This window comes from Typopeltis vanoorti, chromosome 14, assembly GCF_054136105.1.
Source record: "Typopeltis vanoorti isolate ZY-2024b chromosome 14, IOZ_Tvanoo_1.0, whole genome shotgun sequence".
Classification (NCBI taxonomy): Eukaryota; Metazoa; Arthropoda; class Arachnida; order Uropygi; family Thelyphonidae; genus Typopeltis; species Typopeltis vanoorti.
In genome coordinates, this window is record NC_143562.1 from 79,422,993 (window position 1) to 79,439,160 (window position 16,168).

The 16,168-nt window shown below is 36.6% G+C and overlaps 1 protein-coding gene across 1 annotated transcript in view; it reads left to right on the forward strand.

Annotated features, from left to right (window-relative positions):
• LOC150099699 (solute carrier family 12 member 2-like) overlaps positions 1–16,168 on the forward strand; it is a 497,862-nt gene that overhangs the window by 151,709 nt on the left and 329,985 nt on the right. The window lies entirely within an intron of this gene.

Here is a 16,168-nt window from a genome sequence, read left to right on the forward strand (position 1 = left end):
AGTGTTTTAGAATGCTTGATTGAAATTTTAAAATTCCTTGGTAGCCAAAATTTAGCTTTTCAGGGATCATCTGATAAATTATATGAAAGGAATAATGGCAATTTTTTTAAAATTAGTCGAACTGTTTGCGAAGTTTGATCCCATTATGGAAAATCATGTTGAAAGAGCCCTACAACAAAACAATAGAGTACACTATTTCAGTAAAGACAGACAAAATGAAATATTGGAAACTTTCAGTAACGCAATCAGGGATACAATTTTATTATCAATTCGAAAATCTAAATATTATTCCATAATTTTAGACTGCACACCTGATGCAAGTAAAACAGAACAAATGATTATTATTATTCGCTTTGTTTCCTGTAACAATAGAATTGTCAAGATCAGGAAAAACTTTAGGTTTTGCAGATTTATCAGATTCCACAGAACGTGGTTTATGTGCAACAATAATGGAACAACTGGAAAAATGGAACATCCCCATTGAAGACATGCAAGGTCAAGGGTATGACAATGTGGCAAATATGAAAGGGAAAAAAAAATATGGGCTCCAAAATTTCCTTTTGAACAAAAATCCTCGAGCTTTTTTACATGCCATGTGCTGCTCATACTCTAAATTTAATCATTAATGATGCAGCCAAAGTGAATGCAGATACAATTAGTTCCTTTGCAATTATTCAAGAAAGATATAATTTCTTTTCATTCTCTTACAAACATTGAGCAATCCTTCTCAAGTTCATAAAAAATTTAACATTGAAACAGCCATCAAAAATGTGATGGGAAAATAAAATTAATGCGATCCGCCGTCTACGATATCAGTTAGGAGAAATTTATGATGCACTTTTTGAAATTTTAAATAAAGAAAATTTTAATAAAGAAACTCAGCATGAAGCACAAACATCATGTGCTAAAATAAAGGACTACAAATTTATTTGCTCTCTTATAACTTGGCATGATTTACTTAACGGAATAAACCTGTGAGTAAAATGCAAAGACAAAAATGTGAACATTACACTTGCTTTACAATCTATCGAAAACTTAAAAATATTCTTACAAGAGTATTGATCAGATACAAATTTTAAAGAAGTTCTAAAAACGGAAAGAACTGAGTGAAGAGGTGGATGGAGAACAAGAATTTAAAACTGGTACGGAAGTTCAATGACGAAAGAAGACACGACAATTTGACTACGAGCATCATAACGAAACGCCACAATCACCAGAAGATAAATTTAGAGTGAATGTGTTTTATACACTTTTAGACGTTGCAATATGTTTGTTAATAGAACGTTTTGAACAACTAAAAACATATTATGATAATTTCAATTTCGTGTATAGATTACTACAAATTAATAACGAAGATTTACGAAAAAATTGTGATGATTTAGAGATGTCACCGTCCTTCAACAAATCTGTTGAAGGACGGTGACAATAAAGATGTAAATGCAATAGAACTATATGACGAGTTATGTGCTTTCCGGGATATTTTTTTTTTGAAGGATAATTTAAATATTCAAAACCCTTTCGATATTCTGAATTTTATTATGTCCAATAATTTATTTTTCCCTCCCTTTTCAATTGCTTTGAATACTATTAACCTTACCTGTTAGTGTAGCGAGCAGTAAACGTTCCTTTTCTAAGTTGAAATTGATTAAAACCTACTTAAGAACAAGTATGTCACAAAAAAGGCTTGCCAGTTTGGCATTAATAGCTATTGAAAATGGTATATGTGCGGAATTAGACGTTAAGACCATTATTTCTAATTTTGTGAATATTAAGTCAAAATCCCAAAATTTTAATAAAAAAAATTTCCGTATATTTATGTAATTCAATTTATTTTCTGTTATTCTGTAAAGATGTTATTTTTTGAATACTTGTATTAAATGTTCTAATTATTTCTGAATACTTATATTGAATGTTCTAATTATTTCTGAATTCTTTTCTTATTTTCTCATCTATCTTGAGTTTCTTTTATTTTCCTAAAAGATAGTTCCACTTATAAAAATTATTAAAAAATGTTTACAAGTTACTAAGAATTTATTAACTTGTAAAATGCAAGAATTTTTTAAACTTTAGTTCAAATAAATTTTAACTTTAATTAAAATTCATTTTAATTTTGTTAGCAGTTTGGGTCGGTGAGAAGGCTATAATTCCTGTATCATTATATTCAATGATTAAAGCGAAGTGGCTTTGTCAACATTTGCTTTAACTTTTATGAATTTTTTGAATATTCAGGTTTTTAACGATTATCCTGCCTAGTCAACACATTCCCAGTTTTCTTACATTTAGCGAACCAACGTGTGGCTGTTCTGTCAAAATTTATTTAAGAAATTTCAAATAATTTAAATTTTTATTATCATAAAAGAACCACACATGTCTGGATCGTTACAGGGATGCTTAGATAGAAATTGCATGCAGGCACCAAAGACCCTAGCGCTGGTTCTGGGGATATAGCTTGGAGATCAGCGTTCATGCTACTGGTCGTGGTGGATCTTGAAGATTCTAGTACTTTACCACTACAAGGTTTGGCAAATGAAAAGGAGAAATGGAGTGTATCAGCAAAGCTATGGATAGAATTGGAAGTCTGTGAGAGTAGGTTATTTACACACAAGAGGAAATCTGAGGAGAGGAAACCATCCATCATGACACATATTGAGTGACCAGTGAGAAAGTTGGCAATCCAATTGAAGAGTGTGGAATGCTGACCATAGGATCAAAATTTGTTAAGTAGGCCCATGTATCAAACCTGACCAAATGCCTTTGAAATGCTCGAGTTTGTCTGAAGTTTACATGTCTTGAGTCCAGAGGTGGGTCGTGAAAGCTAGAAGATTGGCTGTAGATTATGAGTGGCAAAATCCATATTGCTGGTCAATGATTAGTTAGTAGGTCTCTAGGTAGTTCAGGAGTAGGCTGTTGTCCATAATTTTAGAGAGAGAGAGAGAGAAATTGGATGGTAGTTTGCTGGTTGACTTTTATCAGTTTTCTTTGGGATGGGCTGGTTGTGGGTGTTTTTCCATGCTATAGGGTAGATGCAGTCGAATAGGATGGACTGAAGAATTGATACAGGATTGGTGTTAGTTCTGGGACATGAATTTTTAATGCAATAAGTGGGTTACCATCAGGAGAAGATGCAGTGTTTAAGAAAGACTGTTTTCAGTCAAGTTGTTTTCAGTTATTCAGGATTCTTTGGATTTCTTTCTGATGGAAGACTGTCGGTGATATGGAGAGATCTGTTCTTGGTGGAGTGGAGGGAATTTGCCCAGGTCATCAATGCAGGAATTGAAAGAGAAGAGTGATGCTAATAAGTCCCCCTTATCTTTAAGTGAGGTGACTACAGTACCATCCAGATGTGAGAATGGTAGAAACCTGGATGGGCAAAAGTTGTACCCAGTGGCCTTAAAAGGAACTGGAAGGAGCAACTGCTATTTGGACAGGAGACTGGTTTGCAGCATTTGGTCCTTTCAAAGTCTGATTTGGATTTGGTGGTAATTATTTTACATTTGTTGTGAGCTGCAGTATAGATGGAGTGAGCAGCTGGATTTTTGGTCTTGAGCCATTCATGGTAAGCAGAGGTTTTTTTCTTTTACTGCATTATAACACTTTTTTGAAAACCAAGGCTTGGATTGTGGTTGTGAATTTGTGGTGGAATAAAGGATTAAAGTCTTGATTCCTGTGAGGATGATTTCTGGTATTCATTCGGAGCAGGTGTTTGGATCAGGAGAACTGAGACAGTATTCAGACCATGGGAAAGAGTAATAGAAGTTGCAGAGGTCATTCCATTTGGCACCCTTGTAGTGCCAAAGGATACAAGACAGATAACTGATGGGTGAAGGACCAAAAGACTTGTATGAGGTTATGATCTGGATTACCAAGGATAGAGCTGGCATTCACAGTATACTTGGAAGAGGAGCTTGTTTGGAAGAGAGGAAGGAGCTTGTTTAGGTAGGAGATGAATGTCATCGTCCGGTGTGAGATCACTACCTTGCTTATTGGAGGCCTTAAGTGGCTTGAAAAATGTTCATGTTTGGTCTCTAGAGAAAATTCCCTGACTAAAGTGAATAACCGTTGTAATAGATATGGTATGAAGGTCAGCATTAAAAAGACAAAGATAATGAAAATAGGCAGAAACATTGAAAATATCAACTGCATTGTGAATGGAGAGCCTATAGAACAAGTAAAACATTTCAGCTACTTAGGCATGATTTTTAGTGAAGATGGTTAATTAAATATGGAAATAGACAACAGAATCAAGTATTGTAAGGAAGTTAATTGAATAAATTTATATGGAATAAGAGAGAAATTAGTCAAAACACTAAATTAACTGTATACAAAACAGTGTTCAAACCAATTTGAACTTATGGATCTGAGAGCTGGGTTAGAAGTAAACCACTTGACCAGAAGACTAAAGACCACAGATATGAGAGTCTGAGAAAGATTAGGGGCATGGACAGATGGATCGATGGCAAGATCATATTTAAAATGAGAATATTAGGAAAGAACTTGATTGTTAGCATCCAGGAATGTGTTAGCAGAGCTAATCTCAGGTGATATGGTCACTTAAACAGAATGGGAAAGTAGAGATTAGCAAAACAATTGTTTTGCTAATCTTTCCTTTTCCAGGTTGGCAGGAAAAAGACCCAGAGGGAGGAAAAAGATATAGGTGGATTGATACAGTAAAATGTGCCTCAGAAGATAGAAATATATGATCTGATAATGTTGGAGTCTTAACAGGTAACAGATTGATTTGGAGGAATATTGTAGATGGGAAGTTAGTAATGATGTAAATTTTTCATGTAGTACTATCATATCCTATACATCCCTTGAGGGTGCATGTCAGGAATTTGATGATGATAATGAGTTTTAGATTAGCCCAGGTCCCAAAGTAATGGAAAGATGGCAAAATTGTTCTGCTTCATAAAGGAGGTGATAAGCTAAGGCTTCGAATTATAGACCAATCTGCTTGTCTGGAGTTGTGGTCAAGGTGTTGGAGAATCTAGTGAGAACAAGATTCAGAACTGGGTGGATAGCAGTAGAATTCTCTTTAATGGACAGCATGGATTTGCTAAAGGAAGATTGTGTTTTAGCAATCTGCTTACTTATTATAACAAGGTGACAAATTCATTGTACAAGGGGGGGGGATGCATATATAGTAGTATATTTAGATTTTGCAAAATAGATTACCATATGGCAAACTAGTAGTTAAATTGGAGCAGATGGGGTTGGATACTAGATTAGTGCATTGGAGTGGAGATTGGCTGTCTGATAGGTATCAATAGGTTGTGTATGGGGAGTGATATCCCAGAAGAGGAAAGTCATTAGTGGTGTGTGTGTGTGTGCGCGCGCGTGCGCGTGCGTGCGTGCCTTGGTGGTCTGTTTTGGGGCCATTGTTTAATTTGTATGTGAATGACATTGGAAAGGACTTAAATGGCGATATACAGATGTTTGCTGATGATGCAAAGTTGGAGAGAGAGAGAAATAGAGCAGAGTTGTAGTTTTGTAAGATGACCTAAATAGGCTGTCCGGGAATGGGCAAGTGTGTGGAGATGTCAGTTTAACGTTACAAAGTGTAAGGTTTTAAAATTTAGGAAGCAAAGATGGGATGCAGAGTATAGAATTGGTGGGGATATTTTGGAGGAGGTGGAGGAGATGAACAATTCAGATATTGTGGTGGATAGAGACTTGACATTTTGTGGATATTTTGCAAAAATTGTGAGGATGACACAATGGATTATAGGAATGATGCAGAGAACACTGACATGTAGAAGTAAGAATGTTTTGATTCCATTGTAGAAGACTTTGATCAGGCTGCATATGGATTACTGACATCAAAATCACAGATTTGGTTGCCAGGTTTTCAAAAGGATGATGACATGTTGGAAATGGTCCAGAGACTATTGAAAAAGTTGGTTTCTGGTCTCTAGAATGTGGAATATGAAGACAGATTGAGAGAATGCAAATTACAGAGCCTTGTGGATAGAAGGAAGAGGGGAGATATGATCTATAAGTTGGTAACACAGGAGACGAGGAGAACAAGAGGCCATCCCTGTAAGGTGGGTGTATTCAAGGGGGAGGAGTAGAGTTTTGCATGGAGCGTGCTGAGTGGTTGGAATGCATTGCCTGAGAGTGTGGTGGTGAGGGCAGGAACTGTGAATGCATTTAAGTCGAGGTTCAATGAGCTGTGCATGTGTGAGTGGAATCCCATGATGAGTCTTTTGACTCCATGGAGGTCTGTTGATAATAATAATACTTTTAATAATAATAACAACAACACTCTCCCTTCTGTTCTCTCATCTGCCTTCCTTTCATCTCCATTCCTTTCTTCTGTACTCTGACTTTCTCTTCTTTCTTCTCTTTCCTTGGTTCTCTCATTTCTTTCTTTCTCTTCTTCATGTAACTTTATTTCACTTATATTCTTGTTTACTTCTCATTAGTTAGCCTTTTAAGTCTCCTAATGCCTGTTTCATGCTCCTCAACTCATTTTTCGTACTTTCTACTCCTTTCTCTCTCTCTCTCTCTCTCTCTCAGTACCTCTGTCTCTCTTTTTAATTTTCTATCCTTGCTTGACAGTCACCAACACAGTCAATCTGATCTGTCAGAACTGATACACCCTCCAACCATACTATCTTGAGTTGAATTCATCGGTACTTCAGGCTTTCCCTCCTCACTCTTCATCATGCTATTTATCTCTCTGCCAGCACTTGCTCATTTCTGATATGCACTACTACAATACTACTAAAACTTGCAATACTGATATCAAAAGCACCCATCACTTCATTATCTACTTTCATGCATATATTGCTGCATTTCAGTTAATGCAGAGCATGTGTCACAAGGACAGAATGCTACAAAATCATGTATGATACTGTGCAAAATGTATTATTTCCAACTGCCATTTTTTTGTGCATAATTTTAATGTTGTGCAAGGCAGATGTATTCTTCTAGTTTTCTGGATTTAATAACAATACCAATTTTCTTTTATGAAAATTGGTATTGTTATCTCTTTTGCCAATCATTGGGTATTTTTCTTTCTTTAAAATACTGTATATCACATAATTATGTGATATATATCAAATACTGGTAAAACACTTTTACTGCATGTAAAAGTACAGATAGTGCACATCACATGAAAATATCACATAATTCTTAGTATTAGTTGTTTCTCCTCCATGCTTTAACAGCTCACTATTAAAATATCTATTCCAGCTGTTTGCGGATGATGTTATACTTCTAAATAAATCCGCTACAAGTCTGCAAGATTCTCTGACTAAATTGAATAGCTGTTGTAATAGATATGATATGAAGGTCAGCAATAAAAAGACAAAGACAATGAAAATAGGCAGAATCATTGAAAATGTCAACTGTGTTGTGAATGGAGAACCTGTGGAACAAGTAAAACATTTCAGCTACTTAGGCACGATTTTTACTGAAGATGGTAAATTAAATATAGAAATAGACAACAGAATCAGCAAATCTGGTATGGTGGGAAGTAAATTGAATAAATTCATATGGAATAAGAAAGAAATTAGTCGGAACACTAAATTAGCTGTATACAAGACAGTGTTCAAACCAGTTTTAACTTATGGATCTGAGAGCTAGGTCAGAAGTAAAATACTTGACCAAAGACTAGAGACCGCAGATATGAGAGTCCTGAGAAAGATTAGAGGCGTGAACAGATGGCATCAATGGCAATATCTTATTAAAAACGAGGATATTAGGAAAGAACTTGACATTTTCAGCATCCAGGAATGCGTTAGCAGCGCTAATCTCAGGTGGTATGGTCACTTAAATAGAATGGGAGAGGAAAGATTAGCAAAACAAGTGTTCTCTGCCAGGTTGGCAGGAAAACGACCCAGAGGAAGACCAAGATATAGATGGATTGATACGGTGCAAAGTGCCTTAGGCGATAGAAATATAAGATCTGATAATGTTGGAGTCTTGACAAGTAACAGACTGATTTGGAGGAAAATTGTAGATCTTCTTCTTCTTATTGTGCTATCTTCTATCGAAGGTCAGGGACCATCTTGTCAAACAAACTGCGGTCTTGTGCTAATCTGAGCAGTTGTACACTGCTCTTTCCTGTCCATGTCTTGATGTTGTCAAACCATGATATTCTTTTTCTTCCTCTAGTTCCTTTGCCATCAATTCTTCCTACCAAAATAGTTTGTAGAAGTTGGTATTTGCTGTTTCTCATGATGTGGCCAAGATATGATGTTTTTCGTTTCTTGATTATTTGTACAAGATGTGGATTGATACGGCTTTGCCAATGGATTTTAAGACCTCTTCATTGGTAATTTTGTCTGTCCATGATATCTTTAGCATTCTTCTGTATAGCCACATCTCAAAGGCTTCGATTTTCTTGATGGTTGTCGCCTTCAATGTCCATGTTTCAACTCCATAGAGCAGAATAGACCACACGTAACATTTCAGCATTCGGCATCTGACTTCCATGTTTAGGTCTTTATTGCAGAATAGTGTTCTCATTTTCATGAAGGACTGCCGTGCAACTTCAATCCTTGTCTTTATATCTATTTCTGGATCCCACCGTTCATTAAGCCAGCAGCCAAGATATTTATATCTTGACACACTTGATCAATATTTTTCCCATTGAGTGTCAGTTTCATTGATGAGGCTGGATGTTTGCTGATGATCATGTATTTTGTCTTGTTGATGTTTATATTTATTCCCATTCTTTGGCTTTCTATGTATACTCTGTCAACGAGTTTTTGGAGATCCATAATGTTATCTGCAATTAGCACGGTGTCATCTGCATATCGTAGGTTGTTAACAATCTTTCCATTTATTGTGATTCCCTCTGGACATTCTTCCAATGCTTTTTTAAAGATTACCTCTGCATATATGTTGAACAGGAGTGGTGAGAGCACACATCCTTGTCTCACTCCTCTTTTGATGTTAATATCACTGGTGGTAATGTTGTCTAATTGAACGGTAGCTGACTGATTCCAATACAGATTTTTTATTAGTCTTATGTCTTGTTCGTCTAGCCTTGTTTGTTGAAGGACTTCTATTAAGTCAGTGTGTCTGACTTTGTCGAATGCTTTTTCAAAATCTATGAAACACATAAAGACAGATTTCTGTTTTTCTTTGCATTTTTGTATCAATATTTGGGTACAGAAATGGGCCTCTCTAGTACCAAAACCATTCTGAAAGCCAAATTGTGTTTCACTTAGAGTTTCTTCACTTTTTCTATAAATGCGATTCTGAATTACTTTCAAAAACATTTTTAATGTTTGGCTCATTAGACTAATAAGTCGGAAGTCACCACAGGAATTCGCTTTGGGTTTCTTTGGGACAGTGATAAATGTAGATTTCAGCCAATCTGTTGGAAATTCATCACTTTCATATATTTCATTAAATAGTTTTTCAAGAAGTTTGATGTTATCTGGTTCTATTAATTTTAAAAATTCTGTTTGCACACCATCTGGTCCACTGGCTTTTCCTGTTTTACTTGTTCGTATAGCATTCTCTATTTCACATTTCATGAATGTTATCTTTTATATTTATAGGCTTCTGTCTAGTATCATTGAAAAGTTCTGTTACATATTTTATCCAAATCTGTGCTTTATTCTCTTCTTCTAGAACTATTTTTCCATTTTCGTCTCTTAGAGACACTATTTGCTTTTTCCTCAGTTTTCCTGAAATTTCGTTGATTTTCTTATACAGATTGAAATTATCATGTTTCTTCTGAAGCAGTTCAATTTCAGTACATAAATTTTTCATCCAATTTTCCTTGGCTTCTTTTATTTTTTTCTTGATGATGTTATGTGTTTCTGTATACCTGGCTAGGTCTTTGTTTTTGTCCATTCTTCTTGTATCAATAAGAGAAAGAATCTCATCTGTCATCCATTCCTGTTGTTTTATATTATTCACATAACCTACTTCTTCAATACTTATGTTAAAGATACCAAGTAATTTTAAGCCTGGTTTTACTCCATTTCCCAAGTAAACAAACAGACTAAAAGTCAAGTTTGCGCCTGCAATTGATGCAAGTCTAACTGATCCCACAGGTAGTGCAGGACCAGGGCAACTCGTGGCAAAGGTGGAACAAGCTCCGATCACTAATCTTAATATTTACCCTTAATGCCAAAACACATCTCCAAGAAGGGGATATATGATGTTTTGTATTAAAGGCAAGGGGCCACTACCCAGACCGGTTTCGACCTTTATTGAGGTCTGGGTAGTGGCCCCTTGCCTTTAATACAAAACATCATATATCCCCTTCTTGGAGATGTGTTTTGGCATTAAGGGTAAATATTAAGATTAGTGATCGGAGCTTGTTCCACCTTTGCCACGAGTTGCCCTGGTCCTGCACTACCTGTGGGATCAGTTAGACTTGCATCAATTGCAGGCGCAAACTTGACTTTTAGTCTGTTTGTTTACTTGGGAAATGGAGTAAAACCAGGCTTAAAATTACTTGGTATCTTTAACATATTTATACCCAAGGTAAAAGTACTTCCTACATTCTTCAATACTTGTTGTTACGATGGCAATCTTTAAGCTATTCCAAAGAGATTCCACACTTTTATTTTCTTCTATGTTAATCTGTTGTAATCGCAGGTTAAGCTGTGTCTTGGCACTTTTATTTATGTTCGGGTCTTTCAGTTTTTCTACATCAATTTTCTTTTTCTTCTTTTGTGATTTTTTTGCTGATTTTAATCTAAGACGTACTTCTGCAACTATGATCAATTTGATTTCGGACAATGTTATGTTGGGTTATCTTGAGGCGATTTCCAACTATACAGTCTTCTGGGTGGAAGTTTAAACCAGGTATTTGCTATTGTTAGATCTTCTTCCTGACAGAACTGGACTAGGCCATCTCCTCTGTCATTTCTGGTGCCTAAGCCATGTTCACCAACAATTTCTCCATCACCCCCTCTTCCTACTTTTGCATTGAAGTCACCCATCACTATGTTTATATCATGTTTCTTTGTTAGGTTTTTAATCTCTTTTAGGTGTTCATAAAACTCTTCAACATCTTCTTCACTTTTGTCAGCTGTGGGTGCATAAACTTGGATGATATTTATGTTAACGGGGTTTCCCTTAAGTTGTAACAGCATTATCTTTTCAGAAAATGGAATCCAATTTAGTACTGATTTATTGATTTCTTCATCTACTATTACAGCTACACCATGTCGATGTTTGTTCTCATCATTCCCAGAGTAATACATTGTTGTATTATCTTGTTGACACTTTCCAGATCCTGGCCATCTTGTCTCGCAAATTCCCAAAATCTGGATGCCCAGCCTCTTCATTTCTCTTGTGGCATTTCTTAATTTGCCAGCTTCATACAGAGTTCTGACATTCCAAGTTGCAATTTTAAAAGTGGACACCATTTTGAGCCCGGAGATTCTTCTCACCCCTGTCCCATTTAAGGGACGCCGGGAACTTGGGGCCAATTGTAAGGGTTTGCTCGCCATGGTGGTTGTTCTGGAGATAAGGTAGAGCAGTAGTTTCTCCATTTGCTTTCTGCTCCGCAGTATTACAGACGTACACAATATAATCATATTGCCATCTGCAAATCTCTGATCACAAGCTTTTCCGTCATCATTTGGCTTCAACCTTGTGTCAGTACTGACAATGCTGCTTCCCAATGTCTTATGTAGATAGGAAGTTAGTAATGAGGTAAATTTTTCATGTAGTACTGTCATATCCTGTATACCCCTCGAGGGTACATGGTAGGAATTTGATGATGATGATGATGATGATGATTCCAGCTGTTTCTATATTTTAGTTATTAATATTATATGGCAACTTCAATGGAGTTCAAAGACTCATCACAGGAGGCCCATAATAGCCATTATTCACACAATGCCTATCATATCTCCTTTAAACTCATTCATTGACAAAATGATGATGACTGTCTCTGCAACCTCTTTCAGTTGTTTGGCACTTTACAAGTAAAAATAAAAAAAGTAGTTCTTGTTTAACCACACTTGAACACAAATTTCAGAGATATTCCTTTGTTCTATCCTGACTTGTCATGCATTGGAAAATTAGAAAATTTACCAAAAGGTTTTACTCCTTTGGTAACTTGTACGTTTCATCATATCTCCTCATTTCCACCTGTCTGTTAAACTATATAACCCAAAACCCTTCAACCTATCCTCATGGAGATCATTAGGTATTTTTCTTTCTTTAAAATACTGTATATCACATAATTATGTACTATATGGAGGTCTATTTTTCATTCCACAAACCAGTCACCATTTTGGTTACTTGCCTCTGAATTTTCAGATCCCCTTCCCCAAGAAACGCTGGCAACCAAATCTAAACACAGTAGTCCTGACATGTCATATCAAAGTCTTATAGGTATATTTTCTATATTTATGTGTGCATAAATTACTATAGCAGTTCAGGTCAGATATCTATATAGATAGATATAGATATCTGACCTGAACTGCTATCCACATATATCCACATAATAATCCACATATATCCACATAAATATCCACATAGCAATTTATGCACATATAAATTACTATATATGTGGATATTTATGTGGATAGCAGACATGCTCTCCAACTGTTGGTTGGAGAGCATGTGTGCTATCCACTTGCCCAACCAGGCATTTATATCTATAGATATCTGACCCATAAAGATTTACTTTATTTAAAAAACATATGAATTCATTTCAGTTTTTTTATTTGTTAAGTTCTTCACAAAATAAAGCATATTTTATCTTGTTGTAAAAAGTTACAACAAAAATTAACACATGAAAATCATTCAGACATTGATGCAGACGATTTAACCGAAGAAGGGATCTCATAAGCATAGCCAACAGCAACAATGAAACAATGGGGCTTGTAACACTAGACCAAGAAAAAGCTTTCGACCGCATTGAACACCTATACCTATTCAGCTGCTTGAAAGCCTTTGGCTTTGGCTCAGGCATCATTCATTCTATTAAGATGTTGTATGCCAAAGCACACTTTTGTATGAAAATAAACAACAGACTTACCATAACTGTACCATACAGCAGAGGTATTAAACAAGGCTGTCCACTTTCTGGTCCTCTTTATACAATTGCCATTGAGCCTTTTTTTGTGTAGACTAAGCATGCTGCTTAGGGCATCCCATCCTAAACTTTCCTACCAAACCATAACCCTAACAGCATATGCTGATGATGTTACAATTATAGCCTGCAAAGAAGAGGATTTCCATAACATACAAACAGCATACCAACAATACCAAGCAGCCTCAGGAGCCAAATTAAATGCACATAAAACCACAGGACTGTGGTGTGGCAAATGGAAAAACCGAACCGATTCCCCAATGTCTGGTCACTAGTCCACAAAGGGAAACAAATACCTGGGGATTTACCAAGGAAACACACCCTCTTATGTGGATAAGAACTGGGAAACACTAAATAAACAGTTCAAGCAGGTACTAGGAAAGTGGGCAGCAATACGAGCCTCAGCCTCCGCAAGAGGGAGAACAATAATTGTCAACCAAATAGCCACAAATAGCACTAAAGATTCTCACGCCACTAGTGAAATTCATCAAATAAATAAAGTCAACCATCTATCGATTCATATGAAACAAAACAAACTGACTTTCGTATTCCAAGCTGTGTATTTCTCTCGAAGATGGAGAACAAAACTTGACCTCCATTGACAACAGGATAACAATGTTCCACACTCGATTTCTTCTTAATGCCCTACAACAGGAAATAGCACACAAATGCACCACTGAATATATTTTCACCTCTGCCACTAGAGGTCTCTCTCTTCAACAACCTTAAGAATGACAACAGCGCACGTGCGAGTGCATTTAAAAACTTCTACAGAGATGCCCTTCGAAGATAGAAGAAGCTAAACCTCCAGCATCCCTTCCTGAAATCCTCATGGAACCCATCTTCTGCAACACGATGGTGAGAAACCTGATCACTCAGAAAGAGATTTTTTTTCCTCCATGGAGCTGGTGAGGCATGAGGATCTTGGGTGACATTCTTTCTCCGAGCCTCACCTGGCGCTTTCCAAAATCGCTCGAAAACCTGGAATACTGGAATCAGGCTGAGCAGATACACACTGTAAAGGCCTCTTTTCAAGCCGCTATGCCTGATGGCATAACGGAAAAGGGGCTTAGCCCTCCAAACTCAGAAGATCCGGTGCCTATCTTTTTGATAAAAACTAATAATTCATTGGAGAAACTTACACCCAGCAACACTAACAAAATCTACAGCACTCTAATACAACAGTCGAACCAAAGCACTTTATTGGAAAATCCTACATCATCCCACCAAACTCCATTTCATTGGGACCTACCATATCACACAAGAGCCATCAAACCCGACGCAGATATTCAGTGGAGAATGTGACACGATGTATTACCCACTCCAACTATATTACGAAAATTTAACTCAGATAACTGCCTGTTCTGCTACCAATCAGGAACAGTCCGGCATATCTACTTGGAATGCCCAGTCAGCACCCAATTAATCAGTTTATTTCAGGAAACGGCAGCTCTCACCTGTGGTAGTCTTCATACAGAAGAGGAGTATTTCAATCTCGTCCATGCAGAGTCAAATAATCATTTATTCTGCAATTACCTCTTCATCACTGCTAAAGCAGTAATATACAGCTTCTACCTCAGACATACAAGACCAGACAGCTCAGCAACTTCACAGAGAGAGAGAGGCAGCTGACCAACTCCTTGCAGCCTTCAAACAAAAGGTGAGAAGGCGGATCCTACATGAGCATCACCACCACAGGCAAAACAACACCTTAGATCTTTTCCACCAAGACTGGAATCCACGGAATCAACTCCTGGCTGAGCAGGGCGACTGCATCATAGTCCACTTTTCAGCATAGAAGTGATATCATCTCCTCCCCCAAAGAAAGGGGGAAGAAAGATTTTTGTGCTTAACAGTGCGAATATTAATCAGCTGTCACTCTCATGTAAATAGATAATATTGTCCTATAGTAACTGTTATGTTCTTCCACATGCATGTCAGATCTTATGTTCTTATACAATATCATGTCAAAATAACTGTTAATGGCTTTTATTTAAAAAAAAAAAAAAAGAAAGAAAAAAGTAATTTACCTTCAATGTAACATACCTCAACAAGAGTATGAGCATGTAACCTCTCTGCCTGACTGCAGAGAACCAAAAACCGGTTAATCCTGTACATAAGATTGTTATGTTTACAATAAAAAAAATAAAAAATAAAAAATTACTTTGAAATCCCCACCCTTATCAGTTTCTTGTTCATTTCCATTATTGCATTACACAGCTTTCCATCTTTTCATACCAAAGCACACAACTTTGCCTGATTACTGAGAACAGTTATTCTTTGCCTACACTGTCTCAGTCTATTTGAATCATCTTGTAGGATATCTGCATCGATGTTATTAATTATTTGGCCTCCCCAGTTTTGCATCGTCAGCAAACAACTGGATATCCCTCCCCCCCACCCAATCCTTCCTCTCTTTTCTTTTTTTTAACAAACCAAACAAAACAAGCCTTAGAAAGTCAAGGAGATATACAAGCTCTTCCAGAGAACAGTGTTACAAACATTCATGCATATGGTGAAATTAACTCACAAACCCACTTGCCCAACCAGGCATTTACTGTACAAATTCTATAACAACAGTTTATGTACAGAGCCCTGTGGAACAACACTGCTTTCTCTTGGATTCTACTCTGCCATATACTCCTCTATGATGTTTTTCCATCAGCCATCCTGTTACAAAATAGAATACCACAGGATACCACATTGCTGCTGATAAGGATAAGTCCATATCAGCAGCCATGTGATTGATATCCTGCAGATTCCTTTGTAATGTCCAGCAGAATCATGAAGCCATTTCCTTTAATTTAATTCAACTGTCAGTTTATTGCAAAATGTATTGTAACACCTCCATAATGCCATTCGAAGAACAGTGGGACAGTATGCCCTTTGATTACGAAAGACCAGAGTTCAATTCTTGGCATGATGAGAGGAATCTTTATATATGGAATTTTTCAGTGTTGATGAGTTAGTAGATCTCATATGGAGGTAGCAGGGTTTTTTCTTCAGAAATTCATGTTTTTTTATCATGCATACAGGCAAATCAACCAGAGAACACACACATAGTTAACAGACAAAAATATGTTTAGTTTACAGTGGATTATGTAGTGTGCTGATGCATGGCAGATTCTGTAGTGTATTGGTGCA